At 47.8% G+C, this 20,142-nt stretch overlaps 2 long non-coding RNA genes across 2 annotated transcripts; both read left to right on the forward strand.

Moving 5' to 3' along the window:
* Positions 1-3,279: 3,279 nt before the first annotated feature.
* On the forward strand, positions 3,280-19,902 carry LOC139085502 (uncharacterized). Its single transcript, XR_011543838.1, has 3 exons — positions 3,280-3,390; positions 14,734-14,940; positions 15,493-19,902. It is a non-coding gene; the product is annotated as an uncharacterized lncRNA (long non-coding RNA).
* Positions 4,535-7,229, forward strand: LOC139085501 (uncharacterized). The gene is made up of 2 exons (XR_011543837.1): positions 4,535-5,599; positions 6,195-7,229. It is a non-coding gene; the product is annotated as an uncharacterized lncRNA (long non-coding RNA).
* Positions 19,903-20,142: the final 240 nt, after the last annotated feature.

Here is a 20,142-nt window from a genome sequence, read left to right on the forward strand (position 1 = left end):
CCCTCTTTTTCAGGCTGGGGGCGGGGCCACCACATCAGGAGCTGATTGGACGGCAGTGAGTGTCCATCAGCGTGCCTGGGGTTTGGCTACAGTTACTAGTATTAACATGCTTGGGGGAGAAGCCAGGGGGGACTCTCTCATTATGTGGCCGCTGCTCCCGATTTAACAATTGTCCATAAGCCGCTCTGTGACACAGAAACTCCCGTGACAGTGCAATCGACTGTAACCACGAACAAATATTGGGTCCTTCCTGCATGCTGAGTGCTGCATGATTCTATCTCAGTCCCACTCATTCCCAAGCCCTATGCGGGAGATGCTCTTAGGGGGCCCCATTTAACAAGGAAGAAACAGAGGCTCAGAAAAGTTGAGTAACTTGCCTCAAGCCACACAGCTAGTAGGTGGTGGAGCCGGAACTTGAACCCAGGCAGCCAGACGTCACGGCCTGTGCTTGTTTTGCTTCATTAGCTTCCTAACCAGGGCGTCAATAAGGTTCGTTATGATCTGACCCTTCGTGGTCTCAGGTCACCGCCTCAGAGCAAAAAGGGCATCTGTTAGCAAGGTTATATATGTTCCTTGAGGTCCCAAATCTGCTCCCCAGGTGCGTCGTCTGCGAGAGGAGGCTGGTGGCTTTCTGAAGGACATGAGAAATGGTGGCATTTGTCTACCATGTTCCCTAAGTCTCATCTGACAATAAGACAATAAGACAAATGCGCAAATTGTCTGCGTCTTGGAAAAGAGCAGAAAGTTGTTCAGCCAGCTGCTAAAGAACCAACCACATAACACTCTTGTTCTGGTCACTCCTGCTGTGCATCAAATTCCTCCCAGACTGAGAAGCTTAAAACAATCGTTTTAGTCGGGTCGTGATTTTGCGAGTCAAGAATTTGAGAAGAGCTCGGTGGGGAAGTTCTTGGGGTCCCTCCTGCAAGGGCAGAAAGTGCTAGAAGAGACCATGGTTACCTGAAGCCTCGGCTGAGCTGCCTGTCCGAGTCGGGGGGAACCGTGAAAACATCACGCTGAGAGGGAAGCCACATAACAAAACGCCACATGCTGTAGGATTCCATTTCTATGAAATACTCAAAATAAGTAAATCCATAGAGATAGAAAGTCGAGTAGAGGTTTCCAGAGACGGAAGGAGAGGGGAATGTGGGGTTGACTGCTTAATGAGTACGGGATTGCCTTTGGGGACGATGCAAATTCTTGGAACTAGATAGAGGTGATGGTTGCACGACACTGTGAATGTATTAAAGGCCACTTATGTGCACTTGAAAGTGGTGAAATTTGTATTCTGTGAATTTCATCTCAATAAAAAAAATTTTAATGACTCCGTGTTTGGCTGGAGCAATGAGAATCAGGATGGGTCTACTCCCTGTGATGGGGGAAAATTAGGGAGAAACTAGCTGGGAGATGAGGCGCTCCATTTTTGGAGGTCTTAAATTTGATACGCTCAGCAGACATCCAGAGCCAGACAGCGGGGCCCGGAGCTGAGGGGAGCGGTGGGTGGAGAAACAAATTTAGAAGTTATTGGCATCCATGAGGCATTTTAAGCCACGGGGCTGGATGAGATCATCTAGAGGGAGGGTGTGGAGAAGGGAGAGAAAATGATCCGGGACGGAGCCCCTGGGCCTCGCGGAGGGTCAGCGTCAGGCAGAAGAGGACTCAGGGAAAGAGACTCCACAGGAAGGGAGGGGGCGGGGGAACCCCAAGAGTGTTTGTGTTGGAAAAGCAAAGAGAGTAATAGCAAAAGATTGGCATTAGACCAAATATCCATAAACAGAGGACTGTTGAGCAAATCGTGGTGCGTCCATATAATGGAAGACGTGCACCGGCAAGAGAAAATCAGGAGGGCGTTCTCTTTTCTTTAATGCGGAAAGATTCTACGAAATGATAGTGGAAATGCTCAAGACGTATTGCTGACATAATAAAGCAAAGCCTATGACACTTAAAAAAAAAAAAAAAAAAAAAAAGCAAAGAAAGGTGTTGCAAAGGGTCAAGCCTGGCAGATCCCTCTTTAACCAAGCGTTGGGAGCGAAGCCCCCCAGGGCAGGGGCGCGTGGAGAGCGCGCGCCTGCGCAGTGACGCACAGGAGGACCCAGCATCGCTTCTGGGCAGATCCCGCCCCTAGCACCGCCCCCGAATCTCATCGCGAGAAGACATCAACCCACTCGCATCTCCAGGGTCCTTCTAGAAAATGCCCTGTGCTCTTCAAAGTGTCAGGGTCACAAAAGTCAAGGGAAGATGGGGAAGGGCTCTGGTGGAGGAGGGGAGAGAGATACACGACTGCCTGCGAGTCAGGATCTCACGTTAAATCCTGGGCGGGAAAAATGCAGCGGCTGAAAAGCACGTGACCGGGACTATTGACAAATGAGCGCGCGCGGACTCTGAAGATCAGATAACCCTGTGGTGTTAATGTTGAATTTCCTGACTTGGGGTCAGTACTGTGGTTGTGTAAGAGAATGTCCTTCTTATTTTGTTTTTAAAGATTGGCACCTGAGCTAACAACTGTTGCCAATCTTCTTTTTTTTTTCCTGCTTTTTCTCCCCAAATACCCCCAGAACATAGTTGTACATTTTAGTTGTGGGTCCTTCTAGTTGTGGCATGTGGGACGCCACCTCGAGGTGGCCTAATGAGCGGTGCCATGTCCGCACCTATATGCGAACCAGTGAAACCCTGGGCCGCTGAAGCGGAGTGCACGAACTTAACCACTCCGCCACGGGGCTGGCCCCTGTCCTTCTTATTTTTAAGTAAAAACTGAAATATTTAGAGGTAGAAGAGAATGATGCATGCAACTTACTCTCAAATGGTTCTTAAAAAAATACATATAGATATATATATAGACAGAGAGAATGAGAGAGAGAGAGTAGGGGTGGGGCGTATTATTTCCTAGGGCCACCTTATTAAAATCCCACAACCCGCTGGCTTAAAACAACAGAAATTTACTCTCTCGCAGTTGTGGAGGTGGGAGGTCTGGAATCAAGGGGCAGAAGCAAATCATGCTCCCGCCGAGCCCCCAGGGCAATCCTCCTGGCCTCCTCTTAGCTTCTGGTGCTTTGGTGACAATCCTGGTCTTCCTCGGCCCCAGCTGCACGGCTCCAGTCTCTGTCGTCACCCGGCGTCATCTTATAAGGACACGGGTCATGTTGAGTTAGGGCCCACCCTGCTCCAGGCTGACCTCATCTTAATTAATTACATCTGCGATGACCGTCCTTGCAAATAAGGTCACATTCTGAGGCCCTGGGGGTTAGGACTTCAGTACATCTTTTTGGGGGAGAGACAGCCCATAACAGAGGGAGAAAGAGGGAGAGAGAAAGAGAGAGGGAGGAACGATGAAGCAGATGTGGCAGAGTGTCGCGGGTTTGCAGGAGTTCCTGGTCCTAGTCTTGCAACTCACCTGTGAGTTTGAAGTGATTTCAAAATAAGAAATTAAACAGCACAGAGAGGAGAGGCTTTCGGGGAGGGGGAGCAGGCAGTGGGGGCAGAGAGGCAGCCGTTCTGTTGGGTTTACGAGACGGAGGCCCCGGTACCTGGACAAGGGCCACCCGTCGGAGAGGTGGGGACAGAAACCAGACCTCAGCGTGTCCGTGGAAATCTGAGGATGGCCGTTCTCTGGAGGTGCTCTGCTGTGAAGAGGGGAGGGGAGAGGGAAGTGGTCGCTGGAGGCGGGGTCAGAGAGGGCTTCTGAAAACCAAGAAATGATGCGTGAGAGATGGTGAAGCAGACAGGGTGATGGAGATGGGCCCCAGGGTGGAGGAGGGACTGGCTTTTGGTGGGAGCATGGACCCCTCCTCCAAGGGAGGAGAGAGAGTCTACTCTGGCCGATGCACATTTCATGGTGGCATGCTGAAAAAGCAAACAGATTTATTTGATTTCATTCATTTTCTTTTATAACAAAAATTGACATAGTGCTTACATGCCAGAACCCTCTTCTAAGCACTTTGCAAATATAACTCGTTTCATTTGCATGACAATCCTCTAAGGTGGGTACTCTTATTATTATCATCCCCATCTTACAGATGAGGAAACTGAGGCGCAGAGAGGGGATGCGACCTCCCCAAGGTCACACAGCAGTGCACTTGGGCAGTGGGGCTGCAGAATCCACTCTTAAACTCTACCCGACAATGCTTGTCTGTGCTCGCCGTCCTTCTGGCCTCTCTTCTTAATGATGGAAGATATCACACTAGCAGTTGGGGGATTGAGGCTGAGTGACGGGAGTGGAAGGTTTGAGAAGAGAGGAGAGCCACCAGCCACCGCCTTGGAGAGGAGACCTTACTAGAAAAACAGGAGGGCTACGCGTTTGCGGTTTGTGGTGCTGGGTTTGCTGTGAAATCCGGGAGGCTGGCTGTTTGCCTATTTTCTGCATCGCGGTGAGGAACGGCTTTGGCAGGAGCAGGAGGAGAAAAGTGGCCCCTCCTCAGCTCACCGTCCATCTGCTGATCCTCTGTGCTCCCTGAGCCCTGGAAACTGGCGCCGGCTGGCCCGTCTGTCCTTCCAGCCAACCGCCTGGATCCGAGTGAGCTAAGCTCGGGGGACCGAGCATGTCCCCAGGCCGCGTGGGAGGGAAGGGCCTGGAAGGATGTCACAGACCAGAGTCCAAAGGAAATGAATTCCATGCCAGGAACGGGGAGCCCAGGGCAGGGGGCGGGGAGCTGTGGGGCTGGAGGGAATGTGAGGGCCTCCAAGGTGGCCGGGGAGGTTTCTCTCTCAGCGCCAGAGAAAGCAGGGCCTGTGGCCGGTCCCCTCCCGCAGTCCCGGCGAGTCACGGAAAGACCCAGGGTTCTGCGGTGAGCCGGCCCTGAGCTGGAATCTCAGCGCTGTGGTTTCTTGGCTGGATGCGACTTTAGGGACTCTGATGGGCTGAGCTCCGTATAAATCCTCGGAATGTCGCTTCACAGATGTGATCAAGTTAAGGAGAGTGAGACAGGGAGCTGATCCTGGATGATCCAGGCGGCCCAGTGTGATCCAAAGTGTCGTCATAAAGAAAAGAGGGAGGCAGGAGGGCTGACGCAGAGACGGAGGTGCCAGGAGGGAGCAGAGACTGACGGACGCGAGAAAGGGCCCCGAGCCAGGAGTCCAGCGGCCTCTGGAAACTGGAAAGAGCAAGAAAACGATTCTTCGCTGGAGCCTCCAGAAAGAATCATTCTAGACTTCCAGGCTCCAGAACTTAAGACGATAAATGCGTGTCGTTTGAAGCCACTGAGTTTGTGGTGATCTGTTACAGTCGCAGAAACTTGCTGGGGTAAGTTTCTTCATCCCCCCCGAGCCTCAATTTTCTCAGTCCATGAATTGGGGCTCACTGACTCCTCACGGCGTTGTCACCCCCGTGGATGCACGGATGCATGGACGCACTGGACATGCATAGGATGGTGGCCGGCACCCAGTAAATGCTCGAGAAACATCAGCTCTCCTGCCCTCAAAATGGAGATAAACCGTTCGTTTATCTGACAAACATTCATGGAACGCCTACAATGTCACGGCCAGCGTTCTGAGTGCTGGAGATGCCGCGTGAACAAGACAGGCCGGCACTCTGGCCCTCGGGAGCTTCCATTCCAGAGAGAGAGAAGAACAAGAGAAATGAGGACACACTGTGGGATTTCGGACGGTGGTAAGTGCTGTGTAGCGAACAGATCTAGAAATGGGAACTGAGAGGGCTGGCTGACCGGGTCAGGGAGCCCTTGTGGAGAAGGGGACATTTCAGCAGAGACCTGACAGAGGAGAGGGAGCACGTCCTGTGGATATCAGCAGGGAGAGCCTTCCGGGCAGAAGATTTAGCAAGTGCAAAGGCCCTGGGGCAGGAGCATGCCTGGAGTTTTCAAGAAAACAGCAAGGAGGCCAATGAGGCTGGAGGAATGAGCAGGCGGGGAAATGACATCAGAGAAGTGGCAGCTGTGGGAGGGGGCAGATTGTCTGGGGCCTTTGGGACCACAGGAAGGACCCTGGCTTTTATTCAGAGTGAGGCAGGAGCCGTGCGAGGACTCGGAGCTGAGGAGAGAGAACCTGACTTAGGTTTTAACCAAGTCCCTCTGGCTGCCGAGTGGAGAACACAGTGTGGGGACGAGAGAGGCTCTAATGTAGGAGTGATCACAGGGCTGGTTGGAGCAATAAAGGAGTCCGTGTTTGCAGAGCAGGGGCCTGGCACATGTGTTGGATGCTAATTATTACTGTTGTCGTTATTGTTGCTGTTTCCCTCCCGGTCACAGAAGATCATGGAGTCACAGATTCCCAGAGGTTGTCCCCCAGGCTGTAAATTCCACACCCTACGACGAGGAGTCCTCCTCACCCCCTACAGGATGCTCTGCTTCCTCCTTATGTCGGACTCTCCCGTTCTTCATCTCCTTCATGACCCTGAACTCCAGCGGTTACTATGGTAACTCAACCGCCATGCCCGGCCCCCTTCTTTACCACCCGCCTCTGCTTCCAAGGCTGAAAACCAGGGACTCAGTTTCCCAGCATCCTTTGCTACCAGTGACAGTCATGTGACAGCATGGTGGCCAATGAGATGAAAGCAGAAGTCAGCTGGGAGGCTTCTGGGAAGCCTTGGTGGTTCTTCCCTTCTTCCTGCCTTGAATGTGGATGTGATGGTCAGAGTTGTGGCAGCCATCCTGTGGTCATGAGGCAACAGGCACGAAAGTCAACATGCTAAGGGTGGTGAGGCAGAGAGACAGAAAGAACCCGAGATGTCAGCTGTCAGTGAATTAACGCCTGAAACCTCCTTCTTCCAGATTTTTTTTGTGTGAGAAAAATAAGTACCTGTTTGTTGACATCATTGATTCCTGTTAACTTGCAGTCAAACACATTCTCTGATGATTTTCTTCCAGGAGGGAAACTGGGCCCAGAGAGCCATGGGATGGTACTCAACATGTCACGGACCGTTGCTGGAGGTGCCAGGACGGGACTGCAGGAGGGGACAGTGTGAGATCTCAGACCTTAAAACCAGAGAGAGAGGCGGCCTCCATTCTTTTTTGGGGAAAATAAGAATTTGGGGACTATGAGTTTAAAATGTGCCAGGATCTCTTCCTGAAGAAAAACTTGGTCTCAGATTCAAAATATAAAACCAACAGGCGGAGACACGCAGGGAGGGCAGACTCGGAGAAGCATTGGAATTCCCAGGTGTCCTTTGGGTGCCAAACAAAGAAACAAGCGATAAAACCACACTGCTCTGCCCACATTGTATTCCCAAGAACCAACTCTGCCTTTTTTACAGAAGCCTGAGCTTCTGTAGTTTAAAAGTAAAATAGCCATGCCCAGTGGTGTAGCAGTTAAGTTTGTGCACTCCATTTTGGTGGCCCAGGGTTCATGGGTTCAGATCCTGGCTGTGAACCTAGCACCACTCATCAAGCCATAGTGTGGTGGCAGTCCTGCATACAAAATAGAAGAAGATTGGCACCGATGTTAGCTCAGGGCCAATCTTCCTCAGCAAAAAAAAAAAAAAAAAGTAAAATAGCCCAGTAAAGACAGCCTCTTAGTTTGATGTGATCAACACATAGGGAAGGTGATTCCTATCAGTTCACCCTGGAAAGACACTCCATGAATTTTATACCAGAACCTGCATGTGGCTGCGCAGCCCAGAGCTGGGGAAGGAGTGTGTGTCTCTCCATCAGGTCGACTTCACCTGGGGGACCCAGAGGCCTCATTTCTCCACTTGTATCAGTCAGTCGGGGTAACGTTAGCTGCTGTAACAAACAAGCTCGAAAATGTGAAACGGCTCAAACAATGACAGAAGTTGATTGTTGCTCGTGGAAAGTCGTGGTTTTTCTTGATCAGCCGGTGGTTTTCCTCAAGGTGTGACTCAGAAACCCGGGTTCCTGCCACCGCCTGGCTCCTCCATCTCCAACGCTTGGCTTCCAAGGTGGCCCCAGGGGTCGTCTCTGTTCCAGTCGGCTTGAAAGAGAGAAGTGAATAGAGGGTGATGGTGGGAGGCTTTAACCGGCCAGCCCGGGTAGTGTGCACGTCCTTTCCAGTCATGTCCTGTTGCTTAGAACTCAGTCACGTGGTCACACCTAATGGAAGGGAGGCTGGGGGTGTTGTGCAGAGCTGTGCATAGCGGCACAAGGAAACAGTCCTGCAGGACCACCAGCCTCTGCTGGTCTTCATAGTCCTGAAATAGTAATAATAAGATGCAACTACAGGGGCCGGCCCAGTGGCGCAGCAGTTAAGTGCGCATGTTCTGCTTCTTGGCAGCCTGGGGTTCGCCGGTTCAGATCCCGGGTGCGGACATGGCACCGCTTGGCAAGCCATGCTGTGGCAGGCGTCCCACATATGAAGTGGAGGAAGATGGGCACGGGTGTGAGCTCAGGGCCAGTCTTCCTCAGCAAAAAGAGGAGGATTGGTGGCAGATGTTAGCTCAGGGCCAATCTTCCTCAGGAAAAAAAAAAAGATGCAACTACAAAAATAGGAAAATGGTGGTGGTGTGGTGAACTGTGATGTTGGTCTAGCCAGCATCCTTCTTCCAGCAGCTCCAGCCTTCATGTTCCTCAGGAAACCACGCCTCTCGCTGTCTCTTCCATGTGATTCCCACGGCACTGACTCCATTTCCGTCCCTGGGTCAGCACACGACCCACGCACAGTCAAGCAACGCTCAAGCTGGGACTTTTCCTGGAGTGACTGAGACACGGAGGCTGTCTTTCCTCTTCATACTGGATGAATCTGGGAAGACAGGAGCCTTGAGCGGCTGGGAGCCTACCTGTGAAAAGAGCCAACACAGAAGAAACTCTAGAGTCAGAGGGAGACAGATTCTGAGGACATTATCTCGCACCTGGATTCAGCCATGCCTGAAGTCAACCATCCCTGAGTTATGTTAGCCAATAAAATTCTTTATGAAAAATTTTATTTCTCTTAAGCCAATTTGGACTGTAGCTCTATTATTTGCAACCAAATGATGTCCAACTAATAAATTTATTGACATTCCCAATACTACTACTGGCCATAATAATAAAAAGTTACATAATGCTTACCGCATGCAAGCCACTTAACCTGCATTAACTCATTTACCTTTTTTTTTTTTTTTTTTTTGCTGAGGAAGATTCACCCTGAGCTAACATCTGTGCCAATCTTCCTCTTCTTTATATGTGGATCACCGCCTCAGCATACCTGACGAGTGGTGTAGGTGTAGGTCCACCCCTGGGATCTGAACCCGTGAACCTGGGCCGCTGAAGTGGAGTGCGCGAACTTAACCACTACACTGTGGGGCTGGCCCCCTGCGAGAACACATTTAATCTCCATGACAACCCTAGGAGGGTCATTCTATTATCCCTGTTTTACGGCAGAGGATGCTGAGGCTCAGAGAGGTTAAGAAAAGCTGGCAATGTTCGTACAGCTAGTAAGCAGAGAACTTGAGTCCAAACTCAAGCGTTCTTGGCTGATTTATTAGTTACACATGCAAAAAATTCATTGAACTACAAGCCGTTGTTCTAGGCCACTTAGGATGCAGCAGTGAACAGAAACTAAAAGAAAATTCCTGCCCTCGTGGAGCTTACATTCTAGTAGGAGCAGGCAAATAACAAGCAAAAACCATAAATATGTAAATGATACAGTAAGTAAGAAAGTGAAAAGTGGTGAGGATGTAAGAGGTCGGAGATGGGGGTATTTTTTTGGTCAGATTATGTCTTATTGAAAAGGTAACATTTGAGCAAAGACTTAAAGGAAATGAGAGAGTAAGTCATGGAAATATCTGAGGCAACATCAGTTTAGGCAGAGGGAACAGCCAGTGCAAAGGGCCTGAGGCAGCACTGTGCCTACTGCAATGAAAAAAAAAAAAAGGCCAGAGTAGCCAGGGCAGAGTAAGGAAGACAGAGAGTGAAGGGAGATGGAGTCAAAGAGGTAAATAGAAGGCACAATGAGGAGACCATGATGAGAACCTGAGCTTTTACTCTGAGGGGTTCTGAACAGAGAGGGACGTGATCTGACGTAGGTGTTAACAGGAGCCCTCCGGCTGCATGTGGGGAATCTTTTACAGAGGAGCCAGAGGTTGCTAGATATAACAAATAAAAATACAGGATGCCCAGGGAAATTTAAATTTCAGATAAACGAGGAGTAATACTTTAGTGATAAGCATGTCTCACACAATATTTGGGACATACTTATACCAAACAAAATTGTTTATCTGCAATTCAAGTTTCGCTGGGTGTCTTATACTTTTCCGGCAGTCTCACTCCCTGGGGTGGAAACAGGGGGGCCAGTGAGCAAGCTGGGAGGTAGGAAGTGATGGAGACCAAACTAGGGTAAAAAGTGGGTGGATTCTGGGTCCCTCCGGAAGGTCGAGCTGATGATATTTCTTAACAGGTCCTGTGTGATACATAGGAGTACGCAGGGGTCAAAGGTGACTCCCATATCTGGGCCTGAGCACCTGGAAGGATGGGGTTACCGTGGACTGACATGGGGAAGATGAGAGAGGGCGGGTTTGGGGAGAAATGTAAGGTGTTCCCTCTGGACCGTTGGGTGTGACATGTCCATTCGGGACCCAAGTGGGGCTGACAAGAAGCCGCTTGAACCCGCAGTCTGGAATTTAGGAAACAAGTCCTCCTCTCACGGTGGGCTGCCCTCTTGGACTTCAAGGTCAGGCTCCCCCTGCCAGGTGAAGGGCGAGGGGGCGGTCAGCGGGTGCAAGCCACGACCCAGAAGGTCGTCGTGGCCTCCCCAAGCCGTCCTCCCTCGAACAAGGAGACAGAGGAGACGCCTTCGCTACTTCCCTGGTGTCACAACTTGAATGGTGTCCAGCGAAAAAGATATGTTCAAGTCCTGGCCCCCAGGCCCTCAGAACGTGACTTCATTTGGAAACCGGGTCTTTGCAGATTTAAGGTACGTTGAGATGAGGTCGTGCAGGTCGTGAGATGAGGTCGTGTAGGTTGAGAGGAGCCCTAATCCTGTATGGCTGGTGTCCTTATAAAATCTGGACACAGACACGCTCAGAAGAAAGGCGACGTGAAGATACACGGGGAGAAGACGACCGTGTGGCTGGCGCGATGCGTCCACGAGCCAAGGATGGCCGGCAGACACCCGGAGCCGGAAGAGGCCGGGGTATCCTCCCCAAGAGCCGTGGATCCAGACTTCCGGCCTCCAGAGCTGCGAGAGAACACACTTCTGTTGTTCTGAACCACTCGATTGAGGGTGCTTTCTCACGGCGGCCCCTGGAAACGAATGCACCCGGGAAGCGCTCGTCTTGGTTGGTGGCCTTCTTGACACCTGGTCCCCGAGGGAGGGCGTTGTGAGTTTGGTGACCTGGAACCTTCTCCAAAAGCACAACCAAGAAAGGCCTTGAGCCTGCTCGTTGCGGGTATGTAGCCTGGAGGTCTGGCTGAGCAGCTTGCAGGCTTCTCTGTGCGACACTGTCCACCCCGCAGTGGTCACCGAGGGCAGCAGGATGGCCGCTGGTTGAGGGACAAGCTCAGCCAGCCTGGCCTCTCCAGCATGCACCAGATCCTTGTGGAAACCTTTTTTCTGCTTTTCCAAGCTCTTGCTGAACTCGATGAAAGCACCTGCCGAGGCCAGCAGTCGGTGGACGACGGCCCACTGCTTGTCTTTATAAATAAAGTTTTATTGAGACACTCATTCATTTGCAAATTGTTATTTACGCCGCCTTCACACCACAATGGCAGAAATGAGTAATTGCAATGGAGAGTGCACGGTCCCCAAAGCCCAAAATAGTTACTCTCTGGCCCATTCCATAAACAGTCTGCCAACCCCTTGACCTAGACAAGTCTCCCTGATGGTTCGTAGACCTAATTCCTTCCACCATCCTCTGGAAGGAAAACTGGGCTGCTGAGAGTTCTTGGGGGAGTTTTTCACAAGGATCGACCCCATCGGTGTGTGTCTGCCCGCTTAGCCATGAGCATTTGACAGGACCGGCTCCTCACACCCGCCAACCTACGGATCCCTACTGGGCTGCCTTAGGGCTCAGACATTCGAATTGTTTTCAAAATAATAGACACTCGTTATCCAGCAATCGGTTTTTTAAAGGACTGAAAGTGTGGGCCGGTGAGTTTATGCGACATTCACAATTTTGACCCTTAGACATAACAATCCATGAACACGATGAGGAGTCCTGATGAGCATCAGTGGGAAGCCAGGGGTACAGATGACAGTTGGTCTCATGTGAACCCCAGCGTTCGATTAATTTTGTTGTTTTGTGTCATTTGTCTAGTCTGAAGGAAAACTGACTTCCAAGTAAGTAATCAAAACGTTTTTAAAATGCTAATTTCATTTTTAATATAGAAAAGTATCAAGAAGTGGCCCAAATGATGCCTTTTGATGTTTCTTTTGGAAATTATAAAAGTCCTTGAACATAGCAAGAAAATGCGTTTAGTACACTGCTCAAATGAAAGATATGAATACTTATTGTATGGAGAGAGAGAGCTGAAGTCTGGCAGTTCAGGGCTGCTATGTGGCTCCATAATCATGAGGGACCCAGGCTCCTTCTAACTTGTGGCTCTGCCATTCTCTATCAGGTGGCTTCCCCCTCATGGTCCAAGGTGGCTGCATGAGCTCCAGTCATCACATCTGGACTCCAATCATCAAGAAAGAGGAAGAGACGATGAAAGTCAGTTCTTTCTCTTTTACAATGCTTTCCAGAATTTGAAAATTAAAAAATGAGATTTCCATACAGCAACAGGGACAGAACCCCTCTGGCAGAGATTTACAACAAGACCAGAATGCTGGTCTGTTTTAGGAAGGTGAAGGTTTGGCCTCGGCCTTTGGGTTCAGTATTTGGAGAGCCACGTAGCCATCTCTGCCTCTCAGAACCCGGCAGCATCAGAGATGTTGTGGTTGCCTAGGTGACCATCCACCTCAGTGGTAGGGACCAGGCAGATCCCTTCCATCTGCCATCGTTATCTGAACACACACTGTCCCATTTATAACTGCGTTGTTGGAGGAATTAGGAACAAAAATCTCCTTCTGTTCTTCATATGTTGAATTTTTTTGCACTTGAAATATCAAAGAATAATTTATACCTCAAGAATAAAATGCTGAACTAATAAACGATTATAAACGATTATTGTGAAAGCTGCTGATTTTGTGACCAAAACAACTATATAAGGCTTATCCAGGGGCCGGCCCGGTGGCACAGCGGTTAAGTGCGTACGTTCCACTTCAGTGGCCCAGGGTTTGCCAGTTCAGATCCCGGTGCAGACATGGCAGCGCTTGGCAAGCCATGTTGTGGTAGGCGTCCCACATAGAAAGTAGAGGAAGATGGGCACGGATGTTAGCTCAGGGCCAGCCTTCCTCAGCAAAAAAGAGGAGGATTGGTGGCAGATGTTAGCTCAGGGCTAATCTTGCTCAAAAAAAAAAAAAAAAAAAAAGGCTTACACATATTTAAAGAGTGAAATAGGTGCAGATACACATTTAAGAAGGACAATATACCCTTTTTGAGCCAACCAAAGCTGAAGTTAATTTTTAAAATAATAAAAGAACAAATAATAGAGATTGGATTTTATTGTCATTTGTTACGATTCTAATCTTACAGAATTATCATGCACTAGCATTCATAACATTATATAAAATAACCACTAAGAACTGTATTTCATATTTGGTTATTTCACTTCATTTAAGCCATGACTTATTCAAGAAAAACTATTAGAAATTAAAAGCAGAATGTTAAGTTCGTTACTCCAAGATCTGGAGGAAATACTCCAAAATCGACCATAACATCCGTGATAAATCCTCTTTGATCCAGGTATATGAAGTGTAAAAGCCAAACAGAGAATTTTGTTCTTAATTTTGGACCTCGATGCAGAGAATGCAGGTATTTCTGACGCGCCTTCTGTGACCTGTTTCATCTCTGGCGCTTTCTCGTTTCTGTGTTACGTATGCGCTTTATCCATTTGTTTCCTTTATAATAAACACTTGAATCTGTCACCTAGCTAGTACAGCACTGACGATGCCTTACAATAATCAGTTGGGGTGGACTGTGAAAATAACGGCCCTCGAAGAATCGTGCTCCCGGGGTCCCCGCCCCTGTGCCACGTGACCTCGCCATGAAGAGGCGAGTGTGTTTCCCGCCTCCTGCTCTGGGCAGCCCTGTGACTGCTTTGACCAATAGCAGGAGGCACAAATGACGTAGCGCGACCTCCAAAGCCAGGTCTCGAGAGATGTGGCTGCTTCTGCTCTTATCACACATTCATGTACACACATACACACCTATATACACAATCATATACACGTACGTATGGATACACACAGACATAAGCACCTACATTTATACACACATATGTATATACACACATTGCATGTGTACATATCCACCCACGGATACACATTTAAATGCACACATGCAGATATGCACATTTATAGACAAACCCATAAATCCATTTACACACATATGTACACAAACATATAGACACGTATACCAACACGCAAATACATGCACATATATACATAGAAAGAGATGTGCTGGTACGTACATAAGTGTTTTCTCTCTTCTGGAAGGAGAATGAGACCCCGCCCGTTATGGTCGTGGGCTCCGGGGGGAGGCAGAGGAGACGTGGGGGTGGGTGGAGATGGCCCTTTCTATTTTCAATTCTTCGCCGTTTGACTGGCTACCCCCGTGCGTACCTTATTTTAAACTGTCCACAGGGCTATTTTGGCTGTGGGATTCTGGGTCCTCTCTTATTTTCTTCTTTATATGGATCCTTAGTAAATAAGAACCATACCACCACAACCTAAACGTAAAACGTGTTTGAAGCCAAGACCACAGGATCGGCCGCGGCCACAGGAATTCTTTTTTCTTTTTTTCTTTTTCTGCAGGTTTGATTGCTCTCGTAAATCTGGTCCGGAATAAGATGCTTACAGCCGTGTCTGAACAGCCTGGCCCCGGCACGTCCTCGCGTGTAAGACCTGCCAACCCAGCAGCTGCCACTGCTCGCATTCCTGGGGCTCCAAGAAATGACAGGAGCATCTGCCAAGGATTTACTCAGCCTCGGTGACAAAAGAGCTTAATAACAACAAATGACGGTGCGACAAGTTCGAACACAAGAGTTTACTATTCTAGGCGGCTTCGTGCTGGCAAACTCAGAGTATTTCCCTTGTGACTTTCGCGTTTGTGGTGAGAGATGACAAGAGTTTCACAATTCTGTTCAGAAATTAAAAAAAAAAAAATCCCCCCACTGCACCGCTTCAAATCCCTCGGGGTCTGTGTAACCGAGATTAGAATGGGCAGCTGTCTCAAAACTGTCACCAGGTCACACGAGCCAGAACATTGTTGAAAAGAAAGGCCAGCACGTTTAACAACCATTAAAACCTTTAAGACAAATACAATAAATAAAAGGTGGGGGAAACAGAGAAAAAAAAAAGGAACACAGCCATGAAATGATTTCAAATGTATGCATTCACAGTTTACGCGTTTTTTTAAACTTTCTTTGTGATTCTTTGGTCGCATACAAGCTTTAAAATTCAAACGTATCAAGCTCGCCCCTCACGGCTTCTGAGTTTTTTCTCCTTAGAAAAATATTTCCTCCACTTCTAAGAGCATATATCAATTCACCATTATTATTATTTTTTTTTTAGCACTTGCTGTCCTCATGGTTTGCATTGGAATTTTTGATCCATCTGGAATTGATTTCCGTGAAAGGAACGTAGGAATCCAGCTTGATTCCACTCCCTCGATCTCCAAAGAAGGGTTTGACTGCTCGCTCTGTATCTTGCTTGCGGATTCGCAACATTGCGTTCATCAAAACCAAAAATCTCATATTGGGGGGCACCCAACTGTTAAGAATATTATACATTTATAATGCATTTTACCATCTGACATGACTTCCTTTTGGCCCCACCACGGATTACATTTCTTTTTCAAAGTTTCTCGGCTCCTCTCGGATGGTAACAATTTTGCAACAGTTCGTCTTGCACTTATGCGTTCATGCCCGGGAGCTCCGAGGTCGTTGGGAGGTTTAGTTTCTTAGGTCCCTAAGGCTATTGACAGCTGGTCACATCTCTAACCTAATGTCAGAGTCACGGGGAGGCGCTCAGCCGCGTCCCAGCTGCCACATGAGCCCACCCCGGTTGTTACGCTTTCACTGGCTCTTATAGAGCTCTCCTGAAGGAATTGGCCCTTTCCCACGAGAGCCTGGCCCGGGTTTACTTGTCACTGAGTTGAGCGTGACAAGGCATGTGCTCTGCAGCAATAGCTGGTAGGCTTTTTCAGGCACGGACACGCCATACCAAAAATTTTTTAAAACGATCGGGCATCCGCAGGGAGACACCTTCCAAAACAAAGACGCTTTATAAGAAGTGCAAATATTTGCTCAGAATGGGCAGGAAACGCTTCCAAGAACTGCAGAAAAATCTGGCGAACTTGGCAATATCCGTGAATGTGGTTTGGGGGTAATTTAATTTTTCTTTAAGTACAGTGTTGTTTTTTTAACGCAAGGAAGTGTAGAGAAAATTGAAAAATGCCCTGCTATCCTGCCACGTCGGCATTCTAAAAAAATAATGTTAGCAGATGTGAGAGGCACAGAGAGGGACGGTCATAAAGTTCCTCCCTCTCATTTCATTTCCCCACCTCCCAAGCAATGTTTTCATTGTTGTTTGTTAGTTTTTCTTCCAGAAAAAAACAAAAACAACGATGCATATACTACCATTTGTAACTACCGTTTGTAACTACATAATGCTTTTCATTTATATGAAGGTGATCCCATGTGCCCTATTGCCCCTTGGTATTTTTCACTTAAAATATTTTCCAAGTTGGGGCCGGCCGGGTGGCCTAGAGGTTAAGTTCACGTGCTCTGCTTCAGCGGCCCTGGAGTTTGCAGGTTTGGATCCCGGGTGTGGACCTAGCACTGCTTGTCAAGCCATGCTGTGGTGGCATCCCACATGAAATAAAAGAAGATGGGCACAGATGCTAGCTTAGTGACAATCTCCCTCAAGCAAAAAGAGCAAGATTGGCAACAGATGTTAGCTCAGGGCCAATCTTCCTCACCAAAAAATAAAAATAAAAATAATACATATTTTCCAAGTTGCTCTACATCAGCCATGGACATCTAAATCTTTCTTTTTCATGTCTGTAGAGGGTCCCATCCTCCCACAGTTGTGCCACCATTCATTAACCAGTTCTGTATCAATAGACCCTTGGATTTCTTTCATTTTGTACTCATAAAAACACTCACCTTTAAAATTTCTCAAACGGATACCATGGTGTATATTTGAGAGTATATTGTTAGAGAAAACGGGGACCCCAAACAAAGTGGTTTTGAAAATTTCATAGCTGTTGCCAGATTGCCCTTCGACCGGTTCACACCCCCAACCATAGTGAGGGGCATCGTTTCCTCACACCCTCGCCGGCACTGGGTGTTACACATTTTCAGAACTTTTGTACTGGATGGAGCTGGAACATGGTACCTCGTGCTTGTTTTCTAGAAATCTCAGCTCTATGCCATTGATCTCTACGGCCATCCTCAGCTGGTGACTGGTTTCGCTGGACATTGCTTGAATTAAGTGTGGGGCTGAGCATCTTTTTCTGTGTTGACTGGCTGTTGATACTTGTTTTTCTGTCAACTCTCCATTTGTGTCCCCTGACCATTTCTCTCAGGAGTTTTTCCTCTTTTTCTTCATCACTTCCACGAGCTTTTTGTAGAGGAAGGGCTGAACCCTTTGTCTCTTTTCCCCCAGTTTGTCACTATCTTTTGACCTTATGTTATTTTTTTCTCATATAAGAAAAATCTAAGTTTCCTGTGACCTCAGGGGCTAAGAAATTGGTTCCTTTGATGGTTTCAGGTTACCTGAGACTGGACCCCCTCCTTGAGTCCCAGCCTTGGCTGAAATTTATGTGAGGGTGACCAGATCTTTGTACTCGGAAAGTCCACTTGGCTTTGAAAAGATGCTCAATCATCCAGTCATCTTTCCCTCTGCAACTCTTCCAATTTTATTCCATAAATTTTTGATTGTCTGGAATTAATTCGGATGGAAGGATGGCTTCTGTTTCCCCAAATAGTCAGCTTGTTGTCCTAACACCCTTTCCTAGATAATTCGTCTTTCCCAAGCAGCTGTATCCTAAACCGTATTTACGTGGTTCTCCTGTTCTTCAGCCTGTACTGAACTGTTTTAATTATTGTAGGCTCATTGTATATTTTAAAATTTATCAGAACCAATCCCCTTTCGTTATTGGCCTCTCTGTTTCTGGTTGTTTATTTCAGATTTTTTCCTCCCTATTCTCACATGGTGACAGCTTTTAAAACAGCCCACCTTGCAATCACAGAAACTGCTTCAGTTAAGCTCACACGGAATCTTGAAAAAGCAGTAATAGGAAATTTTCGCTTCATAGTTTTGATCTTGAACATTCTGTCATTGCTCACATTTCTTCTCTAAGTGTGAAAGTCACCGGAGAAACACTGGAACTCGCCTCGAGCATGAAAGTGGACTATAATCGTTGACATTAGCTACACATTCACAGTTGTTCCAGAACTTTCCCACCAAGGCTGGAACCCGATGGCTCTGCTTTACTCGAGTGTGACCAGACTTGTACACCCTGCAAACCCTCTTGTTTTTCCAGTTCTGCAAGAATAGATGAGCCCAGGCTGGAATTTTAGAAATTGACCCTTGGGAAGCTAAAAATTCTCCTAACCAAAAACACGTTGATTAAAAAACTCAAATACACATCTCAAGGTGACAGGAGAAGCTTTCTCTCAAGATCTGCAGCAGAGCTAATTTACTGGGCAGGAGAAGTGATGTGGTTTCCACATCTAACACATGTCTGTGGCTTGGTGACTTTTTTTTTTTTTTCTTTTTGCGGAGGAAGATTAGCTCTGAGCTAACATCTGTGTCAATCTTCCTCTTCTTTTTTTTTTGCTAAAGTAAGATTAGCCCTAAGCTAACGTCTGTGCCAATCTTCCTCCATTTTATATGTGGGTCGCCACAACAGCATGGCTGACAAGTGGTGTAGATCTGTGCCTGGAATCCTGACCCATGAACCTGGGCCGAGAAAGCAGAGTGCACCAAACTTAACCATTACCCTATGGCCCGGCCCCTGGGTGGCTTTTTGAATGCAAGGGAAGGTATAAAGAAGAACCCCCACCTTATCTCCTTCAAAAAAAGGTGCATGATCCAGCTGCCAGATTTTTTACTACTTTCAAAAAAAAATGAATTGAAATTTACATAACATAAAATTCACCATCGTACCAAGCGTACAATCCAGTGACACTTAGTACATTCGCAAGTTGTGAAACCATTGCCTCTATCTGGTTCCAGAACATTTTCACACCCCAAAAGGAAACCCCCTACTCAGTAAGCAGTGCCTCCCATCCCCCCGCCTGGCAGCCCCTCCTCTCCTTCCTGTCCCTACAGACTTCTGAACAGTTCCTATGAACAGAATCCTACACTGTGTGGCCTTTTGTGCCTGGCTCCCTTTCCCTTAGATTAATGTTTTTGAGGTTCAGCCGCATGGCAACGTGTGTCAGTATTTCATTCCTTTTTATGTCCGAATATTTACGACTCAAAAAAAAAATAAAAACAGTATGAGTGCAGAGTTAGACATTCACAAAGGACAGGAAACCAAAATAAATCCTGAAGGGCTTCCCCACCCCGAATCTCCACCTGCCCTCTACCCACACCCTTACTTCAAAAATGATCAGTATAAAAACATAATAACTGTACGTTCCGAAACAAATATATCGGCATGCATTTAGTAACAGATTTTAATGTATTATTATTCCTTTAAAAAATATTCAGAAAAAGGGATCACATCTTTTTTTGTAGGACGGTTTGTTCACTGAGAGGTACGGCTTGGGGAGAACTTACTTCTGCAACTCGGGTGGGGTGGGGGATGGGCAGGGCATGGAGTAAGGGGGTGTGGGGCGTTGAGCATGTTCTGGTTCTTCCTCTGGGAGCTGGTTACACAAGTGTGTTTCGTCTGTGAAAATGTATCCAGCTGAACCCTTAGGATACACTCAGGTTTCAATAAAAGGTTTTAAAAATGTAGCCTGGAAATCAGTGCTCAGAGATCTGTTTCATTCTGGCGACTGCCTGGTATTTCTTTCTACAGGGTCTCATAAATCGTTTAACTGGGTTGTTTCCCCCTCCCTTTTACAAAAAATGCTCTAGCAAGCATCCCTGGCATATCTCAGCACATTTTGATGAGTGTGTTTGGAACCTTGATGGCTAGAACCACGTCGCCCTCCGAAGGATGTACCAATTGTCGCGTCTGCTAAGAATAGCCGGGTGTCCCAA

The sequence above is a fragment of the Equus przewalskii genome, chromosome 9 (genome assembly GCF_037783145.1).
Source record: "Equus przewalskii isolate Varuska chromosome 9, EquPr2, whole genome shotgun sequence".
In the NCBI taxonomy this organism is placed as follows: domain Eukaryota; kingdom Metazoa; phylum Chordata; class Mammalia; order Perissodactyla; family Equidae; genus Equus; species Equus przewalskii.